Source organism: Mustela erminea, chromosome 1 (assembly GCF_009829155.1).
Source record: "Mustela erminea isolate mMusErm1 chromosome 1, mMusErm1.Pri, whole genome shotgun sequence".
In the NCBI taxonomy this organism is placed as follows: domain Eukaryota; kingdom Metazoa; phylum Chordata; class Mammalia; order Carnivora; family Mustelidae; genus Mustela; species Mustela erminea.
This window is the reverse complement of record NC_045614.1, coordinates 92,838,802-92,851,358: the sequence shown is the minus strand read 5'-3', so window position 1 is coordinate 92,851,358 and position 12,557 is coordinate 92,838,802. Positions and strand designations below refer to the sequence as shown.

General features: G+C 47.8%; 1 protein-coding gene across 1 annotated transcript in view; it reads right to left on the bottom strand.

Moving 5' to 3' along the window:
* Window positions 1–12,557, bottom strand: part of EPHB1 (EPH receptor B1) — a 425,495-nt gene that overhangs the window by 13,832 nt on the left and 399,106 nt on the right. The window lies entirely within an intron of this gene.

Sequence of the window (12,557 nt, the reverse complement as noted above, 5' to 3'; positions counted from 1 at the left end):
CACTGGGTTGAGCGACCCAGTGCCCGGTCTCTGTAGGTGCTGGCTACCTTCCCTGCCTTTTGGTGGAGGTTGATATTTGGAGGCTGGAGATAGACGTTTCACTCCTATGTCTGCTTCTCCTTCTTGCCCTCCGAACCCACACTGGATGTTTCCAGCTTGGCTCTCTGCTTGGCCCTTAGCTTGTCTGCCAGACCTTGGCCTGTTTTGAGTACCTAGAGGATGGCTATCCTCCATTTTCTCCGTCAACGTTAGGCAGTGAGCCCTACTTCGTGCCAGGTCCTTTTTGAGGAGCTGGTGTTCCAGACATGAGCCAGGCATGGTCCCTGCCCTCAGGCTGCACAGGGAGTGGGGAAGGAAGACAAGAAAACAGACACAGAAAATGTGTCGTTCGCAAGACAGAAAGTGGGGAGGGTGAGGCCGAGGCAGAGACAGGGTGTCTGAGGGCCAGAGTAGATGCCCTAACGTAATAGACAGTGGGTAGCGAAGGTGGCCACAAAGCCAGAGGACCAGTGTCCTGAGGGTTTAAGAGCACCTGGAGCCTTTGCATGGGTCTGGAAACCAGTACAGCCCCATTCAACCTATGTGACCTTGGGCAAGTTACCTAACCTCTGTGTGCAACTCCTTCTCATCAGCAAAATGGGGGGAACAGTCTCACCTATGTCATCTGATTGCTGGGGGGATTATGTGAGTTCCCATCCACACAGTGCTTGGGACAGGGCCTGGCATGCCCCATGCATGAGAACTGTTACTCCACTCTATCTTCAGTCCCAGGGGACAAGCAGCAGAAGTTCACCAAAGACGGGGGAGGAGGGAAGCCCACGCAGGGAGGAGTGTGTGCAGGTGCCAGGATGAGAACGGGGATGATAACCAGCTGCAAGGGGAAGCTGGACAGGCTGGAGCTTGGCCGCCCCTAGGGGGAGGGAGGGGCAGGGGCAGAGAGCAGGGGATGCCCTCGGCTCCTCGAGGTGAAGTGGGGGCACTCGCCAGCACTGCCCTCCGCAGCTCATCCCTCTCTAGAACAAATACGATCCTCATTCTCATGTCTTCCTGCCAAGGGGCAGGCTTTCCCTCCCCAGCCTTTCCCCCTGCCTGGACTCTGCCTGCACAATACACAGACTCCCTCCCTCCCCTCCACAGCGGACTCAAGCCTCCACCCGAAAGAGGCTATATTTATACTGACCGCTCTGGTTCTGTTCCAGTCACCAAATATGCATGTTGGACTTTGGCACAAATACCTCTAAAATGTGTAAGTGGTTAATCTGAGGGCGAGCAACAGAAAAAGGAGCAAGAGGCAAAGTGTATTTATATCTGGTTTCCTGACCGGGTCTGGGAGGAGTAGGGACCCCTACCCGGCCAGGACCTCCCCAGGTACACATCCAGCTTCCTGCAAAGGAGCCAGCCCTGATTTCCCCTGAGGACGACAGCAGGCCTTTGCGGTGGGAGATAGCCTCTGCTCAAATGCCAGCGTGACAAATGCCTGGAGGGAAGGCCTGGGCCTCTGCTGCACTCAGCTGCTTTGTTCTCGCTGTCCCCCAGAATAGCAGTGGGTTCACCGGCTTTATCTACCAGGCACCCACGTCTGGGAAGAGAGGGGCGAAAATTCAGCCAGTGAACCAGGAGTCATCAAATGCCTGGAGGCCAGGGTCCGCCAAGGGAGTGGTCTCCGCACCCGGAGAAGGCTTGGGCCCAGGGGAGGGGTTTCTGTTCTCTCAGAATACCTGGGTTAAGTGAGGCAGGAGAGAGCAGGAGTTTAATTAATGTGACTGTGTGTGTGTGAGAGAGAGAGAGAGAATGTGACTGTGTGCGTGCGCACAAGAGAGAGAGAGAGAGAGAACAGGGCTCTGTGACTGAGTACTTATCAGTATGTGTGAGAGCAGAGTGGGCGATGGAGAGAAAGCTTGGCTGTGTAGGTCTGTGGGTAAGAGTTCGGGCTTATCTTCTGTGTGTCTGTGTGTGTCAGAGAGGGGGAGGGGCGTGAAGTGGCTCTTCTGAATTTCAAAGAGGTGGTTTGGGAGTCTGAAGGTGTCCTCTCTGCCAAGTCTGGAGCGGACCCCAGGGGCTGCTGGTGACAGCTGTTGAGTTGCTCCCTCTCGCATGTTAAGTGGCGGAGCGGGGCCCGCTGGGCCTGCTGGCAAAGCGCCTCGGCCCTCCCGCCACCTTGCGCTGCCGGGCCTCACTGAACACTGAGTTTGGCCTGTCACGGCCACCGCCCCCCACCAATCCCAGTAGGGAGCAGAGCCTTCCAGAAGAGCTGCCCTGGACAGACAGGTGACAGCTTGTCATACCAGCTCTCTCACTTAGCTGAGAGAGCAGGTCCATGCTGACCTCCAAGGCAAACAAGAGGAAGGGAAAGCGGGCAGGCGGCGAGGTGCAGCACAGGGATGGCTGCTTTCCTTCCTGGGAATTTTAAACTTCTCTCAGCCTTTCAAACATCACGTCATCTGTGTTGTCTTCTGATGCTCAGAGGTAATTATGGTGAGGATTATCTAACTTGTCTTTGGTTATGTGAAAGGAAAACTATTAATTTAGGTGTAGTGACCAGCCCCACGGAGGGAGACTGGAAGAAAAGTTAATGGAATGGTGTTACAGCAGGCAGGGGTCTGCTAGAGAGGACAGTCCTCCTGCTGGGAGAGAAGTCTGGGCCAGAAGGCCCAGGGCCAAGGTACTCATATGATTGCAAAGTGCTCTAGGAGTCACTGGCTCTCACCAAAGCAGGCATGAGAGCACAGAGAATGTGTGATTTGGGAAGGAGCAAGAGGGAAGAATTCTCAGGGGTTGAGGAACAGCTGAGGCTCATTGAGAAGGAAACGGTGTCCACATGGGCAAAGAAAGGGTGACACTGGTCTTCAAGGTGTGCTGTCTCCAGCACAGGGTTTCTTTCTCCAAGACACCAGATGACTGCTATTGCCAGGGACGCGAAGACAGTCTGCATTTTGCAGGGACCCAGTTTCCCCAGAGCTGCCACAGGGCCACTGCTGGGATGTGGGGGAGGAAGAAGAGAAGAAAAGGGAGGAGCATCTCACCACCATCAAGGCCCTAATCTCCCCAACAAGACTTCAGACGGACCCTGACCTTCCACATGAAGCTTTACACTGAGTGGTTGTGCCGCTGAGAAATTCTTCAAAAGTTTGAAATCCACTGCTTTAGAATAATCATGCTTTCATCCTGGTATAAGGCAAACTCTAAAGTGTGTGTGCATGTGTGTAATTTGATGAACTAAGAGAAGATACTCAGCAGGGGATTAATTCGGCAGTGGGTTATACGCAGCTAACCCACACCTGCGTGGGACCACCAGGTCGAAGGTCTCCGCATAGAGATCCATCAGTCCCTCAGCCGCAGCCAGCCTTGCAAAAGCATTGAGGTGGGACCCACGCTGCCCAGCACCCTGGCGGAGAGGAGGTAGTCCGTGGTGAGACTCAGCTCCACTCTCAATGATCAGTGGATAGCCCCAGTGTCCCCCAGCCAGCTTACTCTTTTGTCACAGTGAGATTAAACATAACAGCTCATAGCTTTGGTTCTAAAACTCAGTCAATTGTGGAGCTTTGGAAGCCAAAGTCTGAGCATAACACCCATTCCCCTTGCTGACGACTTATCCCAGTGATGCCCATAAAAGTAACACTTGCATGGGCGAGAGGCATTGCTACAGTGCTTTTCTCTGCCATCTTGTGTGAGATGAAGTCTCAGTGGGCATATAGCAGGAATCAAGACACTCATGAATACTGAGTGTGGTGATAAAAGACTTGTCCGTCAAATACTGGGACCATGCTGCATGAGGAATCCCCTGGAAGTCTGGAAGCGATAGGTTTATGACCAAGAGCATCATGCAATATCTCTGAATTCCACAATAAACAACTCTCCAAAAGGTTTACAGCATATAAAACATATTGGGGTTGTTGGGAAGATCCAGCATGATATATATGTGAACCACTCAATGTATTATTGTTACCATTAAACAAGATTTATTGGGTTGTGTTTGTTGGATTGCATCCCACTCAGCCCCCCTTCCCCAAAGGAATATGTTCAAGTTCTAACCTCCTGTACCAGTGAATGTGACCTTATTTGGAAACTGGGTATTTCAAAATGTAACCAAGTAAAATGAGATCATACTGGATAAAGAGGTGGACCCAGCAACCAAGGACTGGTATCCGAAGAGGGTCCTGTGAATACACAGAGACAGATAGGAGGGAACAATGCAGGAAGATGAAGGCAGAGATTGGAATGATGTACCTGTGAGCCAAGGAAGGCCGAGGATTGACAGCAACAGCCAGAAACTAAGAGAAGGGCATGGAACAAATTGTTCCCTAAAGCCTTGGGAGGGAGCGCTATCCAGCCAGCACCTTGGTTTTAGACTTCTAGCTTCCAGAACAGCAAGAGAAAAAATTGGGGTGGTTGAAAGCACTCAGTTTGTGCTACTTTGTAACAGCAGTCACAGGAAACTAACACATTGAGTATATAAATGTTTCTCAGGCCCTAGCTTAGAAGCACTGTAGCTGAACTCCCAGGTAGCTCTGCCACCTCCCACGGCCCTTAGGAGGCAGTGGGATTTGGGAGTGAGAGGCACTTCTACCATTTAGACTGAAGGCCAGCAGAGAAGCCCCGGGGCCCTCCGTGACATTGCCTCCATGCTGGTGATTGGACCCAGCCTGGTGTACACGTTCCCTTTGTTCAGCCATGTGAGCATTGCGTGGTGAGGATGTCAAGAGGCAGCTCCATGGCACTTCCCCAACTGTGGTAATGAGGACAAGTGTCAGAAGGCAGCCTTGACCATGACTTTCCTCCTACTCACTGGGGAGTCATGGCACTCCCGTGGGAGAGTCCACCCGCACTTTACCAGAGGGTCCGAAGACCCAGCTGGCTGCTCCAGGCCTAGGGAGCCACACCTGAGCTGTAGAGCTAGAGTTCAAGGCAGCATGGATACCCTTATTCCTGTCAGACTCAGAAAACCCAAACTGGTGGTTCTCCAACTTGGCTGACCCTGGAGAAGGCTGGTTTTTTCGCTTTTTTTGTTTGTTTGTTTGTTTTTTGTATTTCTTTTCTTTCTTTTTTTTTTTTTAAATGCCAGTGGGTATTCTAATTTATTTAGAATCTCTGGTTGTGGTGAAGCCTAAGCACTGGTAGGTTTTAACATTTTAACATGCTTCAGGTGGCTCTAATGTGCAGTCATTAGTCACAGCCACTGGCCTGGAACAGTGGTTCTTAAATCTCAGTGTACATAAGAATCTGGAAGTCTTGTTAAAACACACATCACAGAACTCTAATCCAGACTTTCGAATTTACCAGTTCTGGGGTGGGGAGAGGGGAGCGGGGTTGAGAATTTACATCTCTAACAAATTCCCAGTGTGGTTCCCACACTTTGAGAACCACTGTCATAGACCAGCTCAGCATAAATCAGGGACTGAGTGAGGTTTCTTGATTATGGGCTCTGGGCATTGTTAGTGTCTCGGTTGAGAAGGATTCTGAGACTTCATCTGAGCTCAGCAAGGAAGAGGGCCATGGCTGATGAGCGATATCTGCCACGGGAGAGGGAATGAATGGCTATATATATGGTGAGTGTTTGGCAACACTGCACTAAACCTTGAAAGATCTCAAAATGATGGGGGAGAAAAAGTTAGCAAGCTGGTTTCACCAGAGTTTCCATCAAGTATAGTTGTGACCTAAGGGAAATGCAGGGCTTATTGAAGTGAAGTTTCCATTGCACAGAAAGTGTCCCTCCGGAGTGGCCTTTGGACACTCACTGTGCAGCAGTGACCATCCTGACCTGTGCAGCTGGTCAGCCTGGGTAAGACATCTACCATGAACTGTCAAACAGTCCAGACACTGATGGCCCTGTCCTCAGGGTGCATCCGTGGGTTACGCCTTCCTCTGGTTCCCCAGTCACTGGCCACTGCCCGGGACCAAGGGGTCCAACCATTAAATTAAGAAGTTATATTAGAATGAATGTCTCTATTTAACAGCGCTTGGAAAGTACACTGACCCGTTTCCCCCAACCTAATCAGCAAAGTGATTTTTCCAGATAAGACCGGTATCAGCCAGGAAGGAAAAGCAGGTTCTGCCTAAAAGGTTATCTTTCTTGAGTGTTACCAGCTTCTAACAGCCAGTGGAAATGGCTTCTGGCTGCAGAATTGCAATTGAGTCTATATAATAAAGAGGCTGTTCCTGGTTCCCCAGGAAGCCAGGAATTTGCATGAAAACAGTCTCTCCATCTTCTGAGAGAGTTCATCTGGCCCTGCTGCTTATTTCTTTCCAGAAGCCACAATCTTGATGGTGACACTGTAATTTATTACCATGCTAAGGATTATGATGCAACATACAGAGAATTAAAACTTGAGGTGGGAAACAGGCTGCAGGAACAGGTGAGCTTTTGGAGAGGATGGTCTTATTTGTCATGCAAATGACACAAATAACAGAGAAAAGGGCTGGGAGAAAAGACAACCCAAAAAGACACACTGCGTTGGCTTCAGACAAAATTGTTTCTAAATAGAATGTTTTTCAAAGCTTTTCTTGAAGCATTAGTTGCTCCTCCAAAATGAATGACACAATGTATTTCATACTAGTAATAAAATATGTGATTTGAATAACTACAAATGGAGAGATTTACAGTCGGTGGGGTCCTTGCTACCTCTCCCCTGAGCTTTGTGAGTGCCGAAACCCTTCTGTGAGCTGCTGCAAAAGGTAATTGCAGCCCAAACATCATTTTCCAGCAGCTAGAGAAAGGCCTATTTGGACATAAATTAACTAAAAATATGCGGATGATAGTGTGTGTTTCATGTGTGAAGAACAGAAAGGCCACTCGGTGACGTTTCCCAGCTGGAAAAAAAAATTCTGTTCAACCAACCAGACGCTGTCTCTCTGTACTATAGCAGCCGGGCAAACAGCTGTCTTTTACTACTCGCCCTCAAAATAGTCCCTGATGGCTGAGATGTGGGTAGACATTCTTCTTATTATTATTTTTGTCATATAGCACTTCTTGAGTTTATAATTAAAAAAAAAAAAAAGTGTGGAGAGCCCCAGATAAATAATTCACGGGCTGCCTTCATTCACTTGACCATGGGTACCTTCTCTGGTCCAAGCCAGGGAACAATACCACTTCTGCCCTGAAGAGGGCACTCTCCAGAGAATCTGGAAATGGTCATCGGTTCTGACCGGGCTCTGATCGGCTCTGACATGGCGCCTGACTGGGTCTCTCCTGGTGCAATCCCAGAAACCTGGGCCTTGCTCTCAATGCTCCTGAAAAGCCGGCCTCTGGAGTGAGTGGTTGGATTAAGTGGCCCAGAGGGCTGTGGATTCTCTGCTCTTGGCCTTCCCAGAGGGTGGACTGATGGTAACTAGGGAGGGAGCCAGTGCTCAGCAAGAAGGAATCTGCCATGGCACTGAGAGGAAAACAGCCCAGCTCCCAAGGTGGGGTGGGGACGGCAGGCCTCTGGGACCTTTGGCTGACAAGGTTGTTGGGGAGGATCAGGGAACAGGAGAGGGGCAGGATTGAGGAAGGGGCTAGGCAACCACGCTGCTATCTCTCTACCTTCCCTTTCCTGTGCCATGTCCAGTACATACCCAAGGCTTCTCTGAAAAATGCAAGAACGGTGCTTTTTCTTGGAGCCCCACTCCCACCCCCACTGCTTCACTGCTGCCTACTCCCAGCCCCAAGACCACCCTAACAAGTTACAGTTCTCTGCACTGACGACCCCTGGGCTTTCCCACTTGTCCCCACGTCTCTGTGGCTCCTGTCTCTGTCAATTACCTATGAGGGCCGTCCCACCTTTGCCCCTGTGTCTCCCCCATGAGCTCAGGCACCACACTCTTCTTGCATTGCACTCCTGCCCTACGCATGAGGGCACTTGGGCTTCCTGGACTGGGCCTGCCCCTCCCATGACAATGTGGCCTCTGCTGGCACAGCTCAGAGACCTCTGTCCAGTCATGTGGGAAGCCATGTGGGGTTTATTCCATCGTCCTCACTGAGTTGACTATCACCCTTTAATTTTTTCCTCCTCTTCACCTGATGTAAGCATCTGACAGATTATCCATGGCAACCATTTTAATAGATATGCTGGGTATGTTCCTTATTCACAGTGTAATTTTTGGTGCCTGACCAATGTCCACTAGCTACACTTGTAGTCTCTCTTCCTGTCCCCACCCTCCAATAGCTATTTGAAAATAATCAGTCACATTAAATAGCTTATGTTCTTCTGGCCTTCTGAACCACACTCCCTTCTTGGCATGGCTTTGCTCTCAAACAATCCCAGCAGTTATAACCAAGTCACTTAACCACTCTGTCTTACTGTCTCCACCTGCCAATAGGGATAATAATGCTTAATTATCTCAGAGGGGTGTATGAGGAGCTGCTAGCTGATGCTGGCAGAGTGTGAGATGTGCGGCAAGGCTGCTCTGCCTGCCTCCAGCCGTGAGCCCTATTCTCTGGGCCACATGTCCTCCTCTGGTGGGCACGAGGGGTGGCTGGGGAGGGCAGAGCCAGCCCCAAAGACCCTTCGTGGAGGCCCGCTCCTTTCCATGTACCTTGCACATTGCTCATGTGAGTCAGTTTTCTAAAGTTCCTTATACAAGCACTGGGAGCTGGGGAGGAGAGAAGCGCAGCCTGTATCCTAGCTCGATCAAGGGTGGGGAGGGCACTTGAACCTGGGTCTTCCCATTCCAAATCCTGCACTGCCTTCTCCTCAGAGCGGTAATGGTATAAATGGGGGAGTGCGTCCCTTATGTGGAGGGCAAGTGGCATCTTTTCTCTGACAAATGGGGGAAAAAAGGATTGGCTTCTGTTTAACTTTCACAGAACATGGATCCCTGGATTCTCAGCCAGGTGTCCTATCCCACCTGTGCTGTTCCAACCCAGACTGCCCAAGACCAGGTAAGCTTTGGGACACAAAAGACCACATGAGTGTACTGCACTTCCGGTATTTGGGAAACATTTGCTGAGATACAAGAATATTAAAGTGTATCTCCAACTGAAATGCGAAAAAAACATTCAATTGCTTTCTTTTTAAAATAAAGCATTCACAAGAGGGTAGGCTGTACAGGTCAGGAATAAGAAGACTGATGGGACTCAGTGTGAGCGAGGGAACAGGGACATGGGTGAACTCTCACCAGCTGTGGCGGGAGTTAAATCGGCAAAATATTTTGGGAAATAAACTATTCTCTACCCAAATTTAAAATATGCAATTCTTAACATCACCACGAGGGGCAGATGAACAACAAGGACACACCACCAGTTAAATAATATAGGATGCGTAACCTGGGTCTAATCAGACAAACATAGAAAAAGGGAGGTTTTATTTTATTTTTTTTTAAAGATGGTATTATTTAAAAATGCCAATGTCATAAAAAACAAAGGAAGGCTGTGAAAATACCCCAGGTTAAAAAACTCTAAATGAACATGACACAAAATACAATATCTGATCTGAGACTGGAAGCTGCACTAGGAAGAAAAGATGCTACAAATGACATTTTGGGGTCAGTTAACAAAATTAGAATGCAGACAGTAAAGTATTCTTTACTGTAAAATAAATACTTTGATCCACATCAAATGACTGAAGTTGATAGCTGTACTGTAGTTATATAAAAAAATGTCCCTATTCTCAGGAAACGCAGAAGGTTGCACTCAAATATACGAAGATGCAGAACCATGAAGTAGCCAACATTTCTTCCAAGAATTTAGAAAAAAACCCAACTTCTATTTTTTGGGAGGCAGTGGGGAAGCACACAAATGATAAAGAAATGGAGGTGAAGTGTTAATAATAGTGTTAATAATAGGTAAAGAATCTGGAAAAAAAAGTTATGAGTGTATCATTCTTATTCTTGGCATTTTTATTTAAGCTTGAAAGTGTTTAAAATATGTAAAATGTGCAAATTCTTCAGCCCAGGGATTTCTGTCCTTGGAATTTATTGTACAGAGATATCCATATGGGTGTGCAGAGATATCCATGTAAGAACATTCACTGAAACTCTGTTTGAAGTGATACAAGCTACCAGGATGGCCATCCGGAGACAGCTAGTTAGTTTCCAAAGTTCCTTCATACAAAGGATACCTGAGACATTGACAAGGACAGCAGAGAAAAGTCTCCAAAGGCATGAACTAAGGTACTAAGAGAGTAAAAGTTCACATTCATGACATGTTCTTAAGTAACACAGCAAGAGGTGGTTTATATAAGATGAGACCATTTTGAGGACCCTTGAGAGAAATACACACCCACACCAAACTATTGCTGACAGTGACTTCCAGGAATTGAGAAGGGAAAGTCTGTTTCCCTTTATGCTTTAAACACACTTTGATTTTTTAATGTTTTTAAGCATAGCTTTTATACATAAAACCATAACATTAAAAAAAAAATAAGGCATTCGAGAAACTTCTCTCTTCAGATGGGCTGACCTTCCAAGTTGGACTATAAGCTCCTTTTTCTCTGGCTGCTCTGAGATCAGTCCTCTCCAGGTGTGGGTGGAAGGAGAGGGGTTATGAGAGCCAAAAATCTGATGAGGGGGCTGGTGATAATGGCCACTAAGAGCCAGAGAGAAAGGCTCAAGTCCAGGGTTGGTGGAGCAGAGACCAAGAGGTCTCTTTCCATTGTGAAGAGCTCAGCAGCCTGTACAGCCACATGGCTCCCTGGGTACACCATTTTCCTACTTGGTATCTCAGATTACCAGAGATATACTGTCACTCATTAATTAATTTCTTAATTCAGTTCACAAACAGTAACTGAGCAGTACATGCAAGCCTGGGGATACTGTGATAAAAGAGGAAGGCAGGCCAGTAGAGGGGAGAGAAGAATGCAGAGCTGGCTAGAATATGAAGAGTGTGACAGAGGCTTAGGAGGGTAACTGAGCAGTTGTGAGTAGGGTGAGTAGTGACATGCAGCCAGGTGCAGGTTGGTAGAACAGCGTTGAGAGCACAGAAGAGGCTGGACCTTGGGCCTGAGTGTGCATGGTTGTTCTCAATCTCTCTCACCCTTTGGCCTTGGATGCAGCTGTCATGTGTAGGTCTGCTCGACAGAACCTTTGGTTGGGGTGCACTGGGGTCTCCAGCTTGATTTAGACTTTGGCCAATGTTGCCAGGATCTCATGTGTCCTTTCACTGATGACTGATCTATTTTTGATATGCTTTAGGATTTATACTACATTTCCCCATTCCTTAGAAAACCAACAATGGAGTTGTTTCTACATTCCCAGACCTAATTTCCCTAATCTGGTGCGTCTAGACCCCTGGTCTTCACCTCCCCGCCCATGAACAAATTTACCATATGGCTGTCCTAAAGGCAGATGGGTTCTTCACAGTGGGAAGAGAGACCCCTCACTTGAGCCTTTCCTGTGGCTCTTGGTGGCTGTCACCACCAACTCCATTCACTGGACTTGGGGCCTTCCTAATCTTGCCTCAGACTTGAAGCTCTGCCTAGGACTGCGGGGTCTCAGTTCCAGAATTTTCTGTAATTATGAGAGTCATGGCAGCACCTGCTCAAGTCCAAAACACCCCATTTTTAGAGGGTTAAGATTCCATTTTATCTGGAGGCTGGTAAACTGTGAACCACCACCACCCAAAAAAACCCCAGTTACTATTTCCACTAGATTCATGGTCTCTCAAGGCCTTGAACCCATACTCACAATTTTGTGGGAGCCTAAAAGGTTCAGGAGATAATCCTCAACCACAAGTCAGGAGAAGTCCTGGAAAGTACCCAAGATCTATGGCCTGTGCATGTGATTAAGATGATTAAGAAAAGCCTTCTCATCTGGTCTTGTTGAAGAACCTCCTAGAGGTTCTACAACCTGTAGGAATATTTCAATATTTCCCAAGGCCTTTAAGACTTTCACATTTTTTGCGGCCTTTCAGGGCTGTGTTTTTTTCCTGTGGCAAAGGATGGGTGGGATTAGGACAGGTGAAGGACAGGACATTCCAGGTCTGAAGCAGAGCAGGTATGAAGGCGGAGAAGTAGGAATTAATGAGCCAGCTTAACTGTGGGCAGAGAAGAGCTTGTCTGTTTCCCCCTTCTTCTGCCCCCCAACCCTGCAAGTAAATTAGACTGTTTACATCAAAAGTGTGAGCAGAGTGGATAGCGATGGAATAAGACCAGGTCTGCAAAGCAACAGTCTAAAACAAGAATTGGGAACAGATGAGAATCTTAATGTTTTTAGCCAAAGGTCATTCCAAAACTTTCCCAGGCAAAAATCAAAGAGAATATGATCTTCAGAATGTTATTGGGCTGACTTTCCAAGTAGAATGAAGGAACATTGAATCAGATTATAGAACTACCATCCAAAATATCAGTGACAAGTGTGACATGGCGGCTGGTGTTGGAAAATATTCATTCTGCAGCCATAATAATAAAAATTAGTTCAGATCAGAATCATCAATGGATGCTAAAAGGGGGGGGCAGAATTTCCACGAAGAGCAGGATGTTTGCACAGCCTGTCTTCCCATGGATTGCTTATCAGTTACCAGAGGAAAACAATGTAATGTATAGAGTGCAAATATATAGTGGAGAAGTTGGACAAAACTTTGACCAGGTGATCAAAATGATGAAGGGCACATGGATCTCACATGTCTTGAGGTATAATAACCTAGG